We start from the raw sequence: 18,873 nt of genomic DNA, 5'->3' as shown, positions 1-18,873 counted from the left end.
TGAGATGGTAAGTAATTAAAAATATTATGATTTTCCAAGACTTGCCTTAACTTTAGCAAACTATCAAGTGGCCACAGATGTGTGTTATTTATGAAGCGCCAAAGCATTATATTCCTCTTATTTTTATCTACATTATAAGCAGATATCAACAAACTATGGAGCATGGTATGACCTGAAAATATTTCAGTTAGCTTGACATGGGCAGTAGATATTTGATGTGAAAGCTTTCTCCTTTCTCTTTTCTCAGGCAATTTTAAAAAAGTAAATGGTGGAACTGTCAGGACCTATATTGGATGGTTTGAATAGACTTGAACACGAGATGCTTTTCTAAAATTTTGTGCTCAGGTAAGTTGAATGTCAACCACTAATTTGAATAGAAAATTTAAAAATCAAGTCATTTTATGACCAAGATCATAGAATGAACAGTTGACTAAAACTCAAGGGAACAAAAACACAGCTTGGGTGGTAAAGTAGTTAAAAGGCTTAAGTGACTGTAAAATTTGGAAATTAGAGAGGACCTCTGATAACACCTTTGTGAAATGTATGGATGATGGTAGGGTAATAATCTAGTCTTAGTTCCTTTTAAAAATCATTGGATTCTATTAATCATTGGGCCTTTGAGCTTTTCTGGCTATAGGAGTCCACTAAGTAGAAAATATTTAATAAATACTCATTATTTAACTATGAACCAGACAAAATTTCATAATTAAAACTGAAGTATGTAAATTTACAAATTTATTTTTCTAAAAGAAAACTTAAAATATCATCTCATGTTCTAATCTTCTGGCTCCAGTAACATAATTTAATCTCTTGAGATAATGTCAATGAATTGACTAATTTTTCACTCATATGCTGTTTTAGCCTAATAAATACTAAGTATTTTTCAGATTCACTTGCTCTTTATCAGATAGTTCTTTACAAATATTCAGATAAAGGTAGGGAATAATGCAAACTGAAATTCTCTTCAAAATTCTTTTTGAGTTAGTCCTAAGACACTTAGTTGGGGAGAGTCGTTTAAGCCTTATACTAAGGTGCTTATTCTTGCCACCACTTCTGCATTAAACCTAGTTTACCATTCTCCTATAGTGGATTTCTTTATGGGTTTCATTGAGCTTAACCCTATCAGAAAGGCACACACTATAGGTAATCTTTAACAAGACAGCAGGGGCAAGGAGGTGCAGCTCTTCTCTGTTCTTGTTCCTATTTCTTTTGTACGGCAAACATATAAAGCTTGGGGTCTATCAAAGCTTAGTCTTTGGTTCTTTAAAATAGGAGACTCTTGAAAATGAAGTCTTTCATTTTGAGGTTATTGTCCCTGCCTTAAGCATAAAAATCTAATTTGAAACACAAAGCTAATTTTCTGTTATCTCTAAATTCATTTGATCCTTTTACCTCATATTTTTTAAATCAATGAATGCTGCTGAATTAATTGCAGGAAGATGGGGGGAGGGTAGATGTTTGGTTTATAGGTCCAAGTTTTATTTATCTTTTTCATAATTGAGGTATTTTATTGTATATACAATGAGTTAGCATTAAGGTAGGTATATTGGATATCTGCAGTTGAGGTAGGTATCTTGGATGACACATTCAAGGAAGTTCACTTAATCCACCTTAATGAAGCCTTTATCTTTCCTATACTGGCAGAAACACTGATAGCATATATTGAGGCACATTTTTTCTGGACCAGACTGTGCTGGTTTGAGCAGACATGGCAACCATGAGAACCCTAGCCAAATTTCCTCAGATGGCTCCAGCAGACCTGCTGGTGACCCGTCTTGCTGTCTCAGATGCAATGAGGCAAAAGGAGGTCCAAATTTTATTATAACATATTTCTATTTGCACAATTTTTCTTATTTTTTTCAACTTAGCATAACATATGCAGAGAATTTTGTATATTTTAAGTGTACCTATAAAAATCCAAGTGAGTAAGTGGAACATAACCAGTATACCAAAATCTGCCTGCATACCCAAAGTTAACCACTATTATGATTTCTAACAGATTAATCCAGAGTGGTTTTGCTTATGCTTGAAATTTATATAAATTAATAGTATTGTATGTAGTCCTTCAGATTTTGCTTCTATTGATCGACACTACTTTTATAAGACTCATACATGTTGCTGACTGTAGCTCTACCTATGCCATTTTAATTTCTGTATGTTATTCCATTGAGTAAACATATTCCAATTAATTGGAACTTATGGATTGATATTTTAATTTTCCAGCTTAGAACTTTGACAAATAATATTGCTACCAATATTGTTGTATGCATCTTTTGGTACACATGTGCATACAATTTGGTTTAGAAATTGTTTTCGAGGTGTGCCTGGGTGGCTCAGTTGGTTAAGCTCAGGTCATGATCTCAGGATCCAGGGATCAAGCCCCATGTCAGGCTTCCTGCTCAGCAAGGAGCCTGCTTCTCCCTCTCCCTCTGCCTGCTGCTCCCCCTGCTTGTGCGCGCGCTCTCTCTCTCTCTCTCTCTCTCGGTCAAATAAATAAAATCTTAAAAACAGTTGTTTTCAAGATCACTAGATGATTCCAAAAATTTTTCCAAAGGGGGTATACAAATTAATGTGTGAGCACTACATTCTTGTCAACGTTTGGTATTGTTAGATGTTTGGTTTGGTTTTATTTTGTTTTAGAGCTATTATTAGAAGGAAACTTCCTCAAACTGATACAAGGAAACTATGAAAAACCTACAGCTAACATTATATTTAATGGTAAAGGACTGGCAATTTTCCACCAAAAGCAGGGAATAGGCAAGGATGTCCATCTACTATTTCCCTTCAACGTTTTACTGGAAGTTTAAGCCAACATAAGATAAATAAATGAAATAAAAGGCATTATGATCTACTGAGAAGAAGTAGAACAATTTTATTTGCAGACAAGATAATTTTCTATGTGAAAAATGCTACAGAATTTACCAAAAAGAAAAGCTACCAGAACTAATAAGTCAGTTTAACATGTTTGTATGACACAAGGTTAATCTACAAAAATGCCTAGGTATCCACCTTCATTCTGAAAGAGGATTTTTATGGAGTATATAATTCTAACGAACACATTTTTCAGCAGCATTCTGAAACAGTGGGGAGGATCCAAATAACCAATGCTTTATCATTATACTATTTAGAAACCCCAGTGTATGATAATAAAAAGCAAAGTTGTTTCTACTCAGTTTTAGTATGTATTTAAATTAAATACAAACAGTGAACCTACTTGCAGCCTATGCTTGGGACAAAAATACCCTCACCAGTTGCACTTGGTTTTCCATTATTATGAGGATATCATTCAATTACTTCCAGCTTCCAAACTTTTGGCTTAAAAGTCAACTGTTATTCTTAATTGTAAAGTATGATTGTTACTTCTTTGAAGATAAGATAAATCCTTTCCCTATCTTACTGTTTGCTTTACAGATCTCTCTTTATATTTGTTTTAATATGTGTGAATTACATTTTATATTTTCATTTTTCTCAGGTTTTGTGAGGGTTTGAAAATGTGAGATTGATGTATTTCATGACTTTTCTTAGGTGTTCTCTTATTTTTTTCCTTTATTCTGACCTGCCTTCATTTGCCAAATTTCTTCACTTATTTAATCTGGTGTCAAATCTATACATTGAGTTTTTAATTTTGATAATTACATTTTTTAATTGTAGAATTTGGTTTTTTTTTCAGATCTGCTACGAAATATTTATCATTTCCTGTTCCATCTTGAAATATTCAGTCTTATCTTTTATCTCCTTCAACATTTTAATCTTAGTTCTTTAAAACTATAAACCTGGAAATTTATATAGCCCTTTTGTGTTTTACTGTCTGTACATCTTCTTGTTCCCATGCACATATACACACAAACATGCATGCATACACACATTTCACACATTAACAAAACCCAAAATAATTATATGAAAAACATTTCTTTCAATATTTTGAGAGTTCTCTATGGAAAAAAAAATAAGTATAGTTAATTTTAACCAGAGGAAACAGAAAACTGTCTTCAGGGTTTCAGAATTGAATATACAACTTTTCAACAAGTCTTTAAAAAAACTATCAGTGTTTAATTTTAATAAACAAAATATTAAGCAAAGGTTATGGTAGATGAAACAAACAAGATTAACTGTTTCATGGTGAACTTGGAAAAGGACTTAAAACTAAAGAAAGGCATGATTTGTTGAAGGGTCCTGTTTTCTTCTTAAACTTTCCCTCATAACATGTTTCTGTCTCTTCATGTGACCCTGAAAGGGAAATCTTTTTGCTGTGATATAAAGACAGTGACCCTGAAAGTGAAACTACTCTGCTTTATGGTAGTTGTTATGCTGCCAGGTGTCAAGGTGGCCAACTGGGACAATAAGCCAAATTGAAAGTAATAATCGAGCTATTGTACAAATACAGGTTTTCCTTGACTTATGATGAGGTTACACCTTACCCATCATAATGTGAAAACGTCATAAATCAATAATGCATTTAATATACCTAACTTACCATACATCACAAATTAGCCTAGCCTACCTTAAACATGCTCAGAACACTTGAATTGGCTTACAGTTGTACATGGTCCTCTAACATAAAGCATATTTTATAATAAACAATTGAATATCTCATGTGGTATGTTGGATACTATATTTAAAGAGAAAAACAGAGTGGTTATAAGTGTATCACTTGTTTACCTTTGTGATCATGTGGTTGAGTGGGAGCTGCTGCCCAGCATCAGGAAGAGGATCATGCTACATATCAGTGGTCTGGGAAAAGAGCAAAATTTAAAATTCCAATTATGATTTCTACTGAATGTTATCACTTTTGTACTATTGTAAAGTTAAAAACTCAAGTTGAACCATTGTAAGTCGGGGACTAGGTACCGCAATACTGCAGGTAAGAAGCAAAGAACAAGAAAAGTGGTAGCTCTCTAATTTCCATGTTTTCCCCACAGAATGACACCAGGCCAGAGTCAGTGAAATGACATGCCATGCAGGTGGGAAAAACTGAGGAGAACTGAGGAGAACTGAACAAAATTCTCCTGTCCAGGATTATTTTCAAGCCTTGAAATCTAATTGAATTTTCCCTGCTTCTTTTCAGGCTTGCCTGGGACTTGAGACCCCTTTTCCTTCTATCTTTTTGGAATGGCAATGTCTATCCTATAACTATTCCAACAAGGTATTTTATAAATATATAACTTGGTTTCTAATTTCACAAGTATGTAGATAACAATGAGCTTTGTCCCTGGATGGACCATAGCTGGATTCTCACCCATAACTGATTTAGATGAGTTTGAGTTGATTATATTTAGATAAGGTTTGGGGCTTTGAGTTGACACTGAAATGGATAAATAATCCTTTTAACAATGTTGGGATTGGGTGACTTTATTGTGCACATGGGAAAGACATTAATTTGGAGGAGGTCAGAAGGTGCGCTGTATGAGTTGAATTGTGTCAAAAGATGTACTGAAGTCCTCAGATTAAAATACACTCATGTTTAAGCAGAAAGTCTTGTATAATAACCCTACAAAATGATTTTTTTAAAAGATTTTATTTATTTATTTGACAGAGAGAGAGGCAGCGAGAGAGGGAACATAAGCAGGGGGAGTGGGAGAGGGAGAGGGAGAAGCAGGCCTCCTGCTGAGCAGGGAGCCCGATGGGGGCTTGATTCCAGAACGCTGGGATCATGACCTGAGCTGAAGGCAGACTCTTAATGACTGAGCCACCCAGGCACCCCTACAAAATGATTTTTGTTCTAAATTCAATATAGTTGACCATCAGATACAATTAATGACAATAAGTTTGGTTTTTAATGTAAATCAAATTGCTATAGATGGTTGTTCATCTCTCTTCTGTTTATAAAATAGTTTAACTTCCAGAATAACCATTGATTACAATAATTTAAGATAATTAAATAACATAATTTGTTAACATAGCTATTCAGTTTGATCGCAAAAACAAAGATAAATTGGCTGAAATCTTAAAATCACTATAGCTAGGATCATTTCACTCAAAACTTCTTCTTCTTTTTCTTAAAGATTTTATTTATTTATTTGACAGAGAGAGAGATAGCCAGCGATAGAAGGAATACAAGAAGGGGTAGTGGGAGAGGAAGAAGCAGGCTCCCAGCAGAGGAGCCTGATGTGGGGCTCAATCCCAGAACGCCGGGATCATGCCCTGAGCCGAAGGCAGACGCTTAATGACGGAGCCACCCAGGCGACCCTCACTCAAAACTTCTTAGGATGTTTTTGGCACATGTCCCATTTGTCAGATTTATAATCCAGGGAAAAGGTAGGCATAAGCAAAAACAAAAACTTCAATGCCTATTTGATATTTACAAATAGACTTTGTGCAATAATCTCCTTCGAGTGGGTATGGATATATGTTCACTATTGTCTATATATTTTTCAGGCGACCATAAGGTTTTCTCAGCTTAATGGCAACTGAATTAACAACTAGAAAACAACAAGATGAAATCAAACAAACAACAACAAGCAGCCTCCTATTCTTCGTATTTTCAACTTGGTGTATTTATTACTAAGCTTTTTATATAGAGATAGAAGTGCCTATTTTATAAGAACTTAATCAAATAGCTATACATGGTACTGTTTATCATCTAGAAATTCCATCATCTTTACCATCCTGTATCAGTAGTGTAAAGTAAAAGAACAAATAAAGCTTAGACAAATTTTTGAAATATTAGCTGCCAGGACCTAAGGTATCCTTAACTTCCTCAGCTATTAAAAAATTCATTGGCTGGAAATCAAAGGTTATCATCCTCTTAACTCTCACCTGGTAAGGCTAGCAGTTACACATCCAACGTACTGCCACCTCTTAAAGGTTTATTGCAATATTCAAAAGTTTAAAACTAACAGGTCTAAGCAGATTTACCAAAGGAAAAACTCAAAAACGAAATAAGGATAGTCTTACGCTTCATTGGAAAAAGACCATATCAGGTCCCACTAACCCAGCAGTTATGTTTGAAAGCACAGATTCTTGCATTTACATTTTCAGACTCACAATGCATCACACTCCCATGACCTGGATGTCTTTGATGCTTACAAATGTAAAACTGAGAGTCTTTGGCGATTATCTAGAAGCAGACAGGACCATAAATAATTCAACCTTTCCAAAAATTTTCAATCAAATAACCAACTTTCATACTTCTAAGATTTCCAGACACAGACTAAATGCAAAAAGCCACTAATTGTTCCCTTTTTCTTCTCTCTTTTTAGAAAAATTATAACTATCTTTAAGCCATTTGTTATAGTTTAAAATTACAAATTTTTAATTATTAGGGATCAAAAATTTAAGATTTTCCCCTTTACTTCTAATACTTTTTAAAAATAGCTAATCCCTGGTATTTGACAACACTTAACTGATAGCTTAAAGAGCCAAATAGAAAGATAGGAAAACTTGGAAACCTGGCCACTATGCCACTTTCCAAATTGGGAAATTCTAGATGTAGGACTTTGTTTTTTTTCTTCTGACTACAATTAAGAAGAGTCAATGTTGCTAAAGGAAGCATTTCAAGGTGTATTAATGATTCTTGTGTGTCTTAACATCACAATTCTATATTGTATCTTGTCCAGATCCATAGGTACTTTTGTAAAACCACTATCTGATGAATGAATTCATAAGAAAGAACAATCACACAGAAAACTGGTGATCTACTTGAAACTAAACATTTCCTGTGCTATGGGACTTTACTTGTTCTCCAAACTTTGAAATCTGGATAGAGATTATAGTCTGGACTCTGATATTCAGCATAAGAAAGTTTTCCTGAGCTGGTAAAGAGGAATGGCTATAAAAATCTCTAAAAGATTAAAATTGTTTTAGTATCACCATTGAAAAACTTGACTCCAACTATTCCTCCCCACTAAAATTTTCCTAAACTCAAGTTGATCACCCAATAGCTGATAAATGCCACCACCATTTTGCTGCTCTACCATCCTGTTCTATAACTAATGTCAAGTGTTTCCACAAATACTGAGAATTTCTGTAGTGTATACTCTTGTAATAAAATTAAATTTTTACTAGTCTTGTTCTGTCATATAATATACTTAAGCACCTTGTTTCATTCCCTAACATTCATGTCAAAGTTGGTCTCATTTAGCAACATTTTTTAAAGATTTTATGTATGTATGTATATACGTATGTATTTATGTTGGTGAGGAAGAAGGGGAGGGAGAGGAAAAGGGAAAGAATCTCAAGCAGTTTCTGTACTGAGTGTTGAGTCTGAGGTGGGTCTCAATCTCACAATCCTGTGATCATGACCGGAGTCAAAATCAAGAGTTACTTAACCAACTAAGCCACCCAGGCACCCCAGCAACATTTTAGTATAAAGCTTGAAATGATGACTTGGCTTGTTTTTTCTCTTTCCACAATATGTAATGAGCATTTGGGCTGGTCATCAGGAATAACAAAAAAACAGAAACAGAAAAAAGATCAAGAAACAAGAATGTGATTTGTATGGCAAGGCAAATGTTCCATTAACAATTTTCCAAAGTATATGGCCTAAAGATAAGCAAATCCGAATGATGCACTCTATTTCAACTTTAGGAAGAAAACCAAACATAAATCCAGAAAACATTGTGTGATTTGGGGTTTATCATAACAGGCCAGGGGATTGGGTTTGCTTTGTGTAGGGTTGCAAATACATGTATAAAATATTTATAGATCAAAACAAGGAAATCATGTAATGGTGGATGAAATTCTTATTGTAGATATGCTTAGGGCTAAATCATAGAAAAAAGAAATTACACCTGATCTTAGCTAAAAGGCTGAGAAGCGATTAAATCAAGAAAAAAAATTAGAGTGATGTTAAGTATTATGATTTTTTATTTGGAGGCAATTGAAAACACTAAGGTTTTTTAAAAAAAATAAAGCTTAATTATACAGATAATTTTGGGGAAAAGTCAATGATAGATTGGAAATATTTTAGAAGAAGAGCGTTTAGGGGAAGATGATGTACACATGCTCAGGATAGTGTTTCAATGAACTGGCAGTTTCCTATACTGTAAATTTGAGATAAAAAAAAAAAAGTATCTCAGAATCATGGCTGAGAATGTTTCCTTCCCTTTGCAAAGGGGCTTACATCTGTAAAGGAAAATTGATGAAATCAAAGCAAATAGTCCTCATATTTCAAACAATTATTTGTTTGGATTCTGGAGTAAGGAGCAAATTCAGCCCTCATTCTCACACCATACTGAGTTGTAGAAGAGTTGTTCAGAACGGGTCAATGAATCAAGTGTCACTTTGTGTGTGAAATTCTTTGCCACACATCCGTTGTAAAGTTGGGAAATCTATCCCCATTCCTATCATTTCTGTTGCCACTTCTTCCCCTGAGAAAGTCACCTTGTTTAGTTGGCTTGTTTAAGCTATCAGGACCTCGTACTCTCTGCTTCATTTATTCAGGCGTAATAACCTCAGTAGATGCCTACTTGGCAAGTATCTGTTGCTTAGAGCTCTTCCATCTCCTTTCTTCCCTTTAAAACAGACCCTACTTGCTAATTCATTTTCCACCTATCATATATGATTTAAGATAGTACATAGAAAAAAATCTGGTTTATCTGTTAATGTACTAGCTTTTATGAAATACTTGGGCCTTAAGTTAAAACAATGCCTCTTAATCATGTGTAAGTTATATAACTATCAGCCTTAAATTTTATTTTTGGATTTTTCTTACTAGCTTTGAGACCACAATCAGTGTTAGGATAATTTATTTGAATTGGTTTCATCACTTATAAAGTGGGAATAACTTGATATGTATGTGTGCCATATATATGTATATATAGTTTAGAAAAATGTGTAGTAGTGGATGCTAAAGTAATGTTTAAATGGTTTACTATGTTTTTTTGGGGTTTTTTTGTTTTTGCATATACAGTTGACCTTTGAACAACATAGGGGTTAAGGACACTGACCCCTGCACATTCAAAAATCCATATATAACTTTTGATGCCCCCAAAATTTAACTACTGATAGCCTACTGTTGACCAGAAGCCTTAACAATAACATAAACATTTAATTAATACATATTTTGTATCTTGTATGTATTACGTATTGTATTCCTACCATTAAGTAAACTAGAGAAAAGAAAATGTAATTAAGAAAATCATAAGAGAAAATATATTTATAGTACTGTATTTATTGAAAAAAATCCTCATCTAAGTGGACCCATACTGTTCAAGCCCACTTTTGAGGGGTTAATTATACCTATTATTCTCATTGTAATAAGGTTTTACAACAAAATAGAAAAATACTGTGGTCTCGAAAGAGAAAAATCCGTGTTCAGCTTTAAGTGGGTTCCATTATATCCTACATCTAGAATTATACCAATTAGCCATATTCAGAAAAATAACTGTATGAATATCCCCTCAAATTACTCCTTAAATATAAATGTAAATTTTCATTTGGGTTTTAAGGGATTTTTGTTAATTATGATATAGTTTATCTTTATATACACATTTTTAATAGTATCACTTTTACACATATGTATTCACCATCTGTATTTTTCTCAGTTCCTAAAATATTTCTGAAAAATGTTTTCAAAGTCACTATCTTCATGACTACTTGGGATTTAGGTCATGCTGCTTCTTTCTACCTTTGGGTGTCCTTTTACACACAAAACTCCCACTAAAAATTTTAATTTTGGTGCTCTGTAAAAGTCCTATATAAATTTCATGCTGTGGTATTCTTTTTAAGTTATAGCTAAAACATATGATAAAGACACCACAAGTAAGGAGATATTTATTTATACAATAAGTATCAGTACTTAAAAAGAATAGTAAGGATAATAAAAAGAAAATACTAAACTATATCACATTTTAATAATGTTTCATACAGATAACAAAAGAAAATATATTGTTTAATGAATAATCATAATGTGAATACCTGTGTAAACACTACTCTAGTCAAGAAGTAATAAAATATCACCAGCAACTCATAGTCCTCTCCCCTCATCTCATGTTTTTCTGTCACGAACTTAGCTATTTCCCAGAGGTCATCACTATATTGATTTTTGTGATATTCATTATTTCACCTGTCTCTTTGGTTTTCTGAACTATGTACACATCCTTAAAACAGTATAGTTTAATATTGTCTGTTATTGAACATTTTACATGTAGAATTCATACTATAAGCAGTGTTATTTCTTTGTTCTTTTACCTAACAACATGTTTTTTAACCTCTTCCAGTTGTTTTATGTAACTGTAGGAACATTTTTTATCAAAATACAGTCTTGTATTCTTGCTTTTAATGATCTTGACATTTAGAATCAGTCACAGTTCATTTATTCATTTTATTGACCATTTTTTTCCTCTAGTACTGAGAATCCTGAGGTAATCATTCCTGTGCATGCATTATGCTACCTTTGAGTCTACGTTTATTCTGAGGAATGGAATAACTTGGTCTTAGGGAACACATGTTCACCATTCCTAAATAAAGTCAAACTGTTCTCCTGTATACATTTCCATCAATAGTGCATATATTTCAAACTATTTCCATTTCCTACTACTCTTGGATTAGTCAATTATTTATTTATTTATTTTAAAATATTTTATTTATTTACTTATTTGAGAGAGAGAGAGCAGCGGGAGGAGCAGAGGGAGAGGGACAAGCAGGCTCCTTGCTCAGTGTGGAGCCCAACGCAGGGCTCCATCCAAGACCCTAATTTCATCCTGTTGTGATTGAAGAAGACTTTGTATGATATCTAACTTTGTAAATATATTCAGTCATAATCTGTGGCCCAACAGATGATCTGTCCTGGAAAACATTCCTTGTGTACTTGAGAACAGTATGCATTCTGTTGTTTTGGGTGAACTGTTTTGTATATATCTTTTAGATGTTTTTGTTCATTGTGTTATTCAAATACTCTATTTTCTAACTTTTCTTCTGTCTGGTTGTTTTTTCCATTATAGAAAATGGAGTATTGAAATCTTCAACTATTTTTGCAGAAAATATCTATTTTCCACAATGTCTGATTCTGTCAATTTTTACTTCATATTTATATATATTTTTAAGGATTTTATTTATTTATTCGACAGAGATAGAGACAGCCAGCGAGAGAGGGATCCTGCTTTTATTGGTCCTTCAAGATAATCACAAATCCTTTCATCACTGTTCCTCAAGCACATGATGGGTGACTTAGAGTCTTACTGAAACTGAGAGGATCTGTTTAGGGGGAAGATACAATATGCTGATTTGGGTGTATTCTATGAGTTCTGCTAAACATAGCCTAAGGGACAATGACCAATGTCCCTGCAATGCTGTCTTGTGTATAGCTAATTTTTGGTAGTTTAAGTTTCTAATTGCCTTCTTATTTCCTCATGCATATCCTCATGTGTATAGTCTATAGTTATGTAATTTGAGGTGTCACAGGAACTGCACTTAATATCTTAAAGCTATAAAAATCTAATTTGAAATATACCAGATTAATTTCAATTATATACAAAATTTTGCTCCTTTACATCTCCTCACCATTCTCTTTCACATACCAATGTCACATTTTATATTTTTCTTCTTCCTTTGGTATTAACCAGCCACTGACAACTGTCTCTCTTCTTAGAAGATAATTGTGTGTAGTATAAAAATTCAGCAATAATTTTCTTTCAATACACTAAATATATTACTCCACTCTCTTTTCTCTCTCTTTTGTTATAGGGAAGTCAGTGTAGAATGTAGCTGATATTCCTGAAATAGTTGTTTTTTCTTTTTTTAAATTCTTCTGTTTTAAGACATTCTTTGTGCCTGCCTTTGGATTTTCAGATCACTTGCACTGAAAATGACATTCATCTTACTGGAAAAGTCACTCAACAATAAGCTGATAGTCAAGTTATTAAATGGAAATCCCATGCTTCTCACTATTTGCAGACAACTAGTGTCTTAAATGCTGGAATAACTTCTTTATGAGTTAACTTAAACAAATTTGTCCATTTTACCTCTTCTTGTTTCTCAAACTAGAGCAGTTTGGTCACTGAATACAGCTCTTTTCAGAAAGAGATCATCCTCTTTCAAGCTAGAGATGAATGAATGGATTCTTCTCCACCCATTTCATTCCTGAAGATGATGCATATTTCTTTCACCACCAGTAACCTTAGGCCAGCCTGGTTGATATATCCACTGTGAGATAATACAGTCAAAGGGGGGAAAATGTGGTTCAAAGTTACTTCCAATTAAGTTTTATGAAAATGTATTGCCTGTCTTGTACCTGACACTTTTGTCTGAAAGGCCTAGTTGCAAACAGTTTATTGGGGAAAAAAATAAGTCATAGCAATTGGAATGTGGCACACAGATTTGAAGATACTAAAGGAAGAACAGTCTGGCACTTGGGGAAGGAACACAATCAACCTGTTTGGTGGGGGGGGGGAGAAATATTAATGAACTTTGATTTCACAACCCCCTTTGAAGATTTCTTACAATATGAAAATGTCCTGCTGTGGCTCTCCAAAACTGTTGAAAGTACCCTGAATTTAAATAACTGCTAGGTCTTCTATCCTTTGCCAGAGGCTCTGACCACAATTTGACCACCTTTATCCTAAATATTACTTGTCTACTGGAGACAGCAAAAGCTGGTCCAAATTTCTGTACATCCCACAGTAAAAACTTTTGAATGTTGCCCAGACCCCATTCTCAGTCATTGTATGGCATGGATAGATGCTACTAAGCAGTTTTCTTAGATAAACATGGCAGATTGGACTCAATGACATCAGGCAGTCCCTCCAAAAACAAGAACTAATTATTAAAGTTGAATAACTGGGTATTATAAAGTTCACCAATCGGCTAGAAGGCTATGCTGGAGGCAGTGTCAACCTATGCCCTTGAGCTGATTAAACTCCAACAATAGTAAACACTTTCTTTCTAGGGTATCATATGCACACTTGAAATCCTACTTCTTTTGTGGAAACCAAGTAGTAACTTGCCTACATTCCTAAACACAGTAATTTCCACCTTGGAGGTGTCTTTAAGAGACCTCAAGTATTTAAGGAAATCTCACCCAGTATATCATGTAGCCCTCAGTTGGCTGGCACAATCTGTCAAGAATACAACATCCCTTGGTTATTTGGAGAAGCTTTGTAGAAGAGAAAAGAAAAAAAAAATGACTCAAAATTTGTGTGCACCTGTGGGCAGTTATTCCCTTTAATGAAGACATCCAGTTAGGAAAGATGGCACAAAAATCCCTCCTTTACTATAGCTGAAGTGATCAGTTACAACAATTGGGTCACTGAAGGCATTCATGTCAGCTTCAAGTCACTGGCCAGAATTCTTATGGGTGATAAAATTATCCTACATTTTCTTCTTGTAGGCCAGAGTGGAATTTGTACAATCATGAATATATTCTGCTGTATCTTGAGAAATAACTCAGGCCAAGTGGAAAGATTAGTACAGAAATGTAAGGAGAAGATTACCTGGCTTGCTAAGGTAGAAGTTGATCGTTTATGGGATTTCATCTGGTTGCAAGTTGTTATGCTTTTTTTTTAAACATTTCTCGAAAATTCTTAGTCATTGTCTCCTCTAATATTGTCTCTGTTTCATGTCTTCTTTCCTACATCTCTCACTCCTATAATTTCTCACTCTGTACTCCATGTTTTCATTACTATCATCCCATACTTTCCATTGTTTTAGATCTGATTGCTCTAGCTAGAAAATTTATTTTGACCTAACTTTCAATATTTTTTCACTCTGCTGTCAAACTTATCCAGTGAGTTTTATTTAATTTAGTCACTGATCTTTTTTTACTTTTACAAGTTTTATTTGAATATTTTTCAAATCATCTAATTCATGTAATAATTTCTTATTCTCTGCAGAAATGTTCAAACTTGCCTTTTTTAAACATCATGCAAATTACATCTATTATAGCCTTTTATTTTTTGTGCATGTGTGTAGTTTTTTTTTTTCGTATTTTAAGTAGGCTCCACCCCCAACACGAGGCTTGAATTCATGACTTTGAGATCAAGAGTCACATACCCTACCGAATGAGCCAGCCAGGCATCCCATGCAAGTTACATTTTTTATAATATGTATCTGATAATTCCGATATGTATGATGACCGTGTGAGTATAATCCCTCTACCTATTTCTTTCTGCTTTTTTGTTTTTCTATTACTTGTGTGATTGGTTATTTCTGACTTTATTACTAATCTTTAAAAAATTGGGGGGCTTCTAAGTAGCTGAGATAAATGTGCCTTCTCTAGAGAGATATTGTGTTTGCTTCTACCAGGTTCCTATGGTACTATGATTTAGACAAGTCATCAACCAAATTCAACAGTTGAATTTCATTGGTCCTTCCAGAATGTGTCCTTTGGGTGTTAAATCACATAGCAGTCCTTATTTGTCTTTAGGTTTCTGAGCCTGTGGCTGAGGTAGATTTAATTCTAGTTCGAGTTTACCCTAAGAATTCATCCCTTAATTTAGAGAATCTATATTTGAATCCACCACCTTAGAAAGCCTTACGCTTTTACTTCTATCTTCCTTGTCCTATCAGATCCTCAAAAGTGAAAGCCCAATTTCTTTAGGGTTCACAGATGCTGTTAGGCTGCTTAAGAATGAATTTATGCTTTTTCTTAGGTTTTTTCCTGATAATTTCTTATTTTTTATCATCTCTTTGAGGCTTGCAGTAAGACTTGAAAAGGTATTTTTTTTAGCATCTTTAGTTGTTTTCAAAAAAAGGGTAAGTCTGCGGGTGCCTGGGTGGCTCGGTCATTAAGCCTCTGCCTTCGGCTCAGGTCTCAATCCCAGGGTCTTGGGATCTAGTCCCACATCTGGCTCCTTGCTCAGCGAGGAGCCCACTCCTCCGGCTTGTGTTACCTCTCTTGGTGTCTCTCTCTCTGTCAAATAAATAAATAAAATCTTAAAAAAAAAAAAAGGAAAGGGTCAGTCTGACTAACATTGAATGCCACTACAAGAAAGCTTTGGTGAAACATGTCACTTTGGTTTTATTATCGGTTTTAGCCTATATTGACTAGACATTTGTCACATACCAGTTGTGAAAACTAAGTATGTGTTTTTAATCCTTGCAAAAAAACCCCAAAGAAAATTATCTATGTATAAAAAAATGCATTAATATATGAAATATGGAAACATTATTTAGATTTCTCAATTGCCCATTCATTGTATCTCATATAACCATCATATATATATATATATATATATATATATATATAAAATACCAAATAGAGTATACATTTTATGATAACTTCTTTCATTAGTCTGGAAAAACTAATATTTGGAACTTTACCCATTAAAACAAGTGAAATAGGATATATATCCACATGTAACACTAATAAAGGCAGTAAGAAATAGCAAAATACAATATGTAGAAAGAGTGTGAAAATGGAAGTCACATTACATGAAATGGAATCCCAGTTCCATTGTATACTTAATTACGGAGCTTCATTCAAGTTACATAACATTTGTACACCCATTTTGTCATCTATTAAAGGACAATAATAATATATTATAATATAAAATGATGATATTGTTTTTATGTATTATTATATAGATAAAATGTTGATATAAAACAGATCTGCACTTATTGCAGTCAATAATTTGGTCATTAATGTTGTCATAATTGCTATTTTATTATTTAGGATATGAGAATGAATTGAGAGTCATATATTTATAATTAATTTTTGTCCCAAACAATATAAACATTTTGTTTAATAATGAAAAAAAAAAAGGAAAGAAAAAGTCTTAACCAATTGCCACTGATTCATTAGTACTAAAAAATTTGTAAGAATTTGACTGATACTCATGCTGTGGTAATCAAAACAAGTAAAGAATTCTAATTTACATAAACTGAAGGTGAGGGACTTATAAGAACAAGCATAACAAATGGCTTCTGTTGAAGAAGAACTAATGGAAAAATTTCCTAAAAAATATAACAACTATCCAAAGAATGCAATTCAAATACTGCAGAACTGTGAAAAACATGATTTCATTAAAAAAAAAAAAAAACCTCCAAAAATCAAAGTAGACAATTAGAAAGAGAATGGTCACTCCCATGAAATGAAATGAATGAATGTCCAGAAGAACAAGAGGAAAAAATGGTTGTCAAAAGAATTAAACAAATGAACAACAATAAAACCCACACAACCCTGAAGCATGAGATCAAAGAAATGGAAATCATGACAAAAACAAAAATCACTTGAAGGATAAATCCAAGAGTTGTATTATGTGAATAAAAATAATTTCACAAGACAAGTAGGTATAATTAGAGTAAAACTTTACAGAAAGACTTAAATTTGGTAACTGAACTGATTAAACAATTCTGTGGCAAAACTAACAACAAAAAAGTAGAGACATATGCATGTGTCCTTTGAAATTCTTGAATATACAAGTTAAAGTGTAAAAGAAAAAGTATTTCCCACTTTTTTTTTAAACCTTGGAAGAAAAGAGAATCAGCCTTTTTAAAAAAATTTTATTTTGAGATTTTTTTATATTTATTTGTCAGAGAGAGAGAGCACAAGCTGGGGAGCAGCAGGCTCCCCGCTGATCAAGGAGCCTGATGCGGAACTTGATCCCAGGACTCTGGGATCATGACCTGAGCTAAAGGCAGATGCTTAACCGAGTGAGCCACCCAGGCATCCCAGAGAATCAGCTTTTCTACTCAGAATTCACATCGGTAATCATGGAAAAGAGAAATCAGTGGAATGATATTTAAAGATAAAAGTAAATGATTTTCAAGTTACTGTTCATGATAAATGATAAAATAAGGGGACGCCTGGGTGGCATATACACATATATACACATATATATATGTTAGAACACACACACACATGCACAGCATTCTCAACACAGAGAAACATAAGAGAACCTTTTTTTATTAACCTAAAGTGAAAGCTTAAAAACAATGATAGCCTAAGCTAGGGTTTGAATACAGGTTAGAGTAGAAAAGTAAAAGCTTTCTAGACTCCCTAGCCCAGAGACTGCCTTATAGAAAATGTCAAATAAATTATAGCTATAAAAAAAGCAATCACACAGAAAGTTTCTATGTGGCAATAAAAGATATCATTTCATGGCTAAAGTAGGTGATTGGAGAATATATTGAAGGCAGAGGGAACTCTGCTTTTTTCTTTGTTTTGTTTTTACTTTATGAGCAGTGGTCTCTACTGCTGTATATTTGTTGCCTGGCATTCAGAATGTCTGACCTTTAAGCTAATTTTCACTGGGATTCTAATTTAATAACACTATTGAATTTGAACGACAAGAGATGTATCAGTAGAGAGTGGAGAGTCTGAATCCCAAAAATTCAGTTTTGGGTTGTTTTTGTGAGTATTCACAAATATATCTTTGTAAGTCACAGTTCACTAAATATTGCATTGACCAAACTCACACTGTATATTAATTGTAAGATATATATTTTATGTATGCACACACACACATATATACACATATATACATATGTTTTACATGTAATGTGTATATGACTTACATAATATATATAACTCTATTAACTATAAATATATATTTAATTATTTTAGCTTTAATTCAATAATTCCATGGTAAGAGTTTCATTATTGTAAATTCAATTTTTTTAAGCTTGGAGGTTAGAAGAATCCTGATAGATACATATATATGTTTATTGTATGGATCCATGTCAAAATTATAGAACTAAGTTTCTGGTGTCCAGTAAGGATCAGTTAGGTAAATAAATGTCATCCTAAATAATATTCTATTCCATTGGATGAGCCACTTTTCAGAAAGTAATGTGAGCAAACAAACATTACACGGTAGGTATAATAAAGAGGAAAAAGGCAGAAAACGAAACTGACTTTTGTATGATTTAATTCAGAAATAGATTCAATAATAAATAATCAAACCAGTATATCTGAATAACTTCAATTCAGACACATTGCCATTAAAAATATCCTAGTCTCATCTTTATATTCTCATATCCAGAATTAAGCTAAAG

General features: G+C 33.4%; 1 pseudogene; it reads right to left on the bottom strand.

Annotated features, from left to right (window-relative positions):
• Positions 1-1,601: 1,601 nt before the first annotated feature.
• Positions 1,602-18,873, bottom strand: part of LOC113251131 (40S ribosomal protein S29-like) — a 54,938-nt pseudogene continuing 37,666 nt past the window's right edge.

The sequence above is a fragment of the Ursus arctos genome, unplaced genomic scaffold, assembly GCF_023065955.2.
Source record: "Ursus arctos isolate Adak ecotype North America unplaced genomic scaffold, UrsArc2.0 scaffold_10, whole genome shotgun sequence".
Classification (NCBI taxonomy): Eukaryota; Metazoa; Chordata; class Mammalia; order Carnivora; family Ursidae; genus Ursus; species Ursus arctos.
This window is presented reverse-complemented; position numbering and strand designations above follow the sequence as displayed.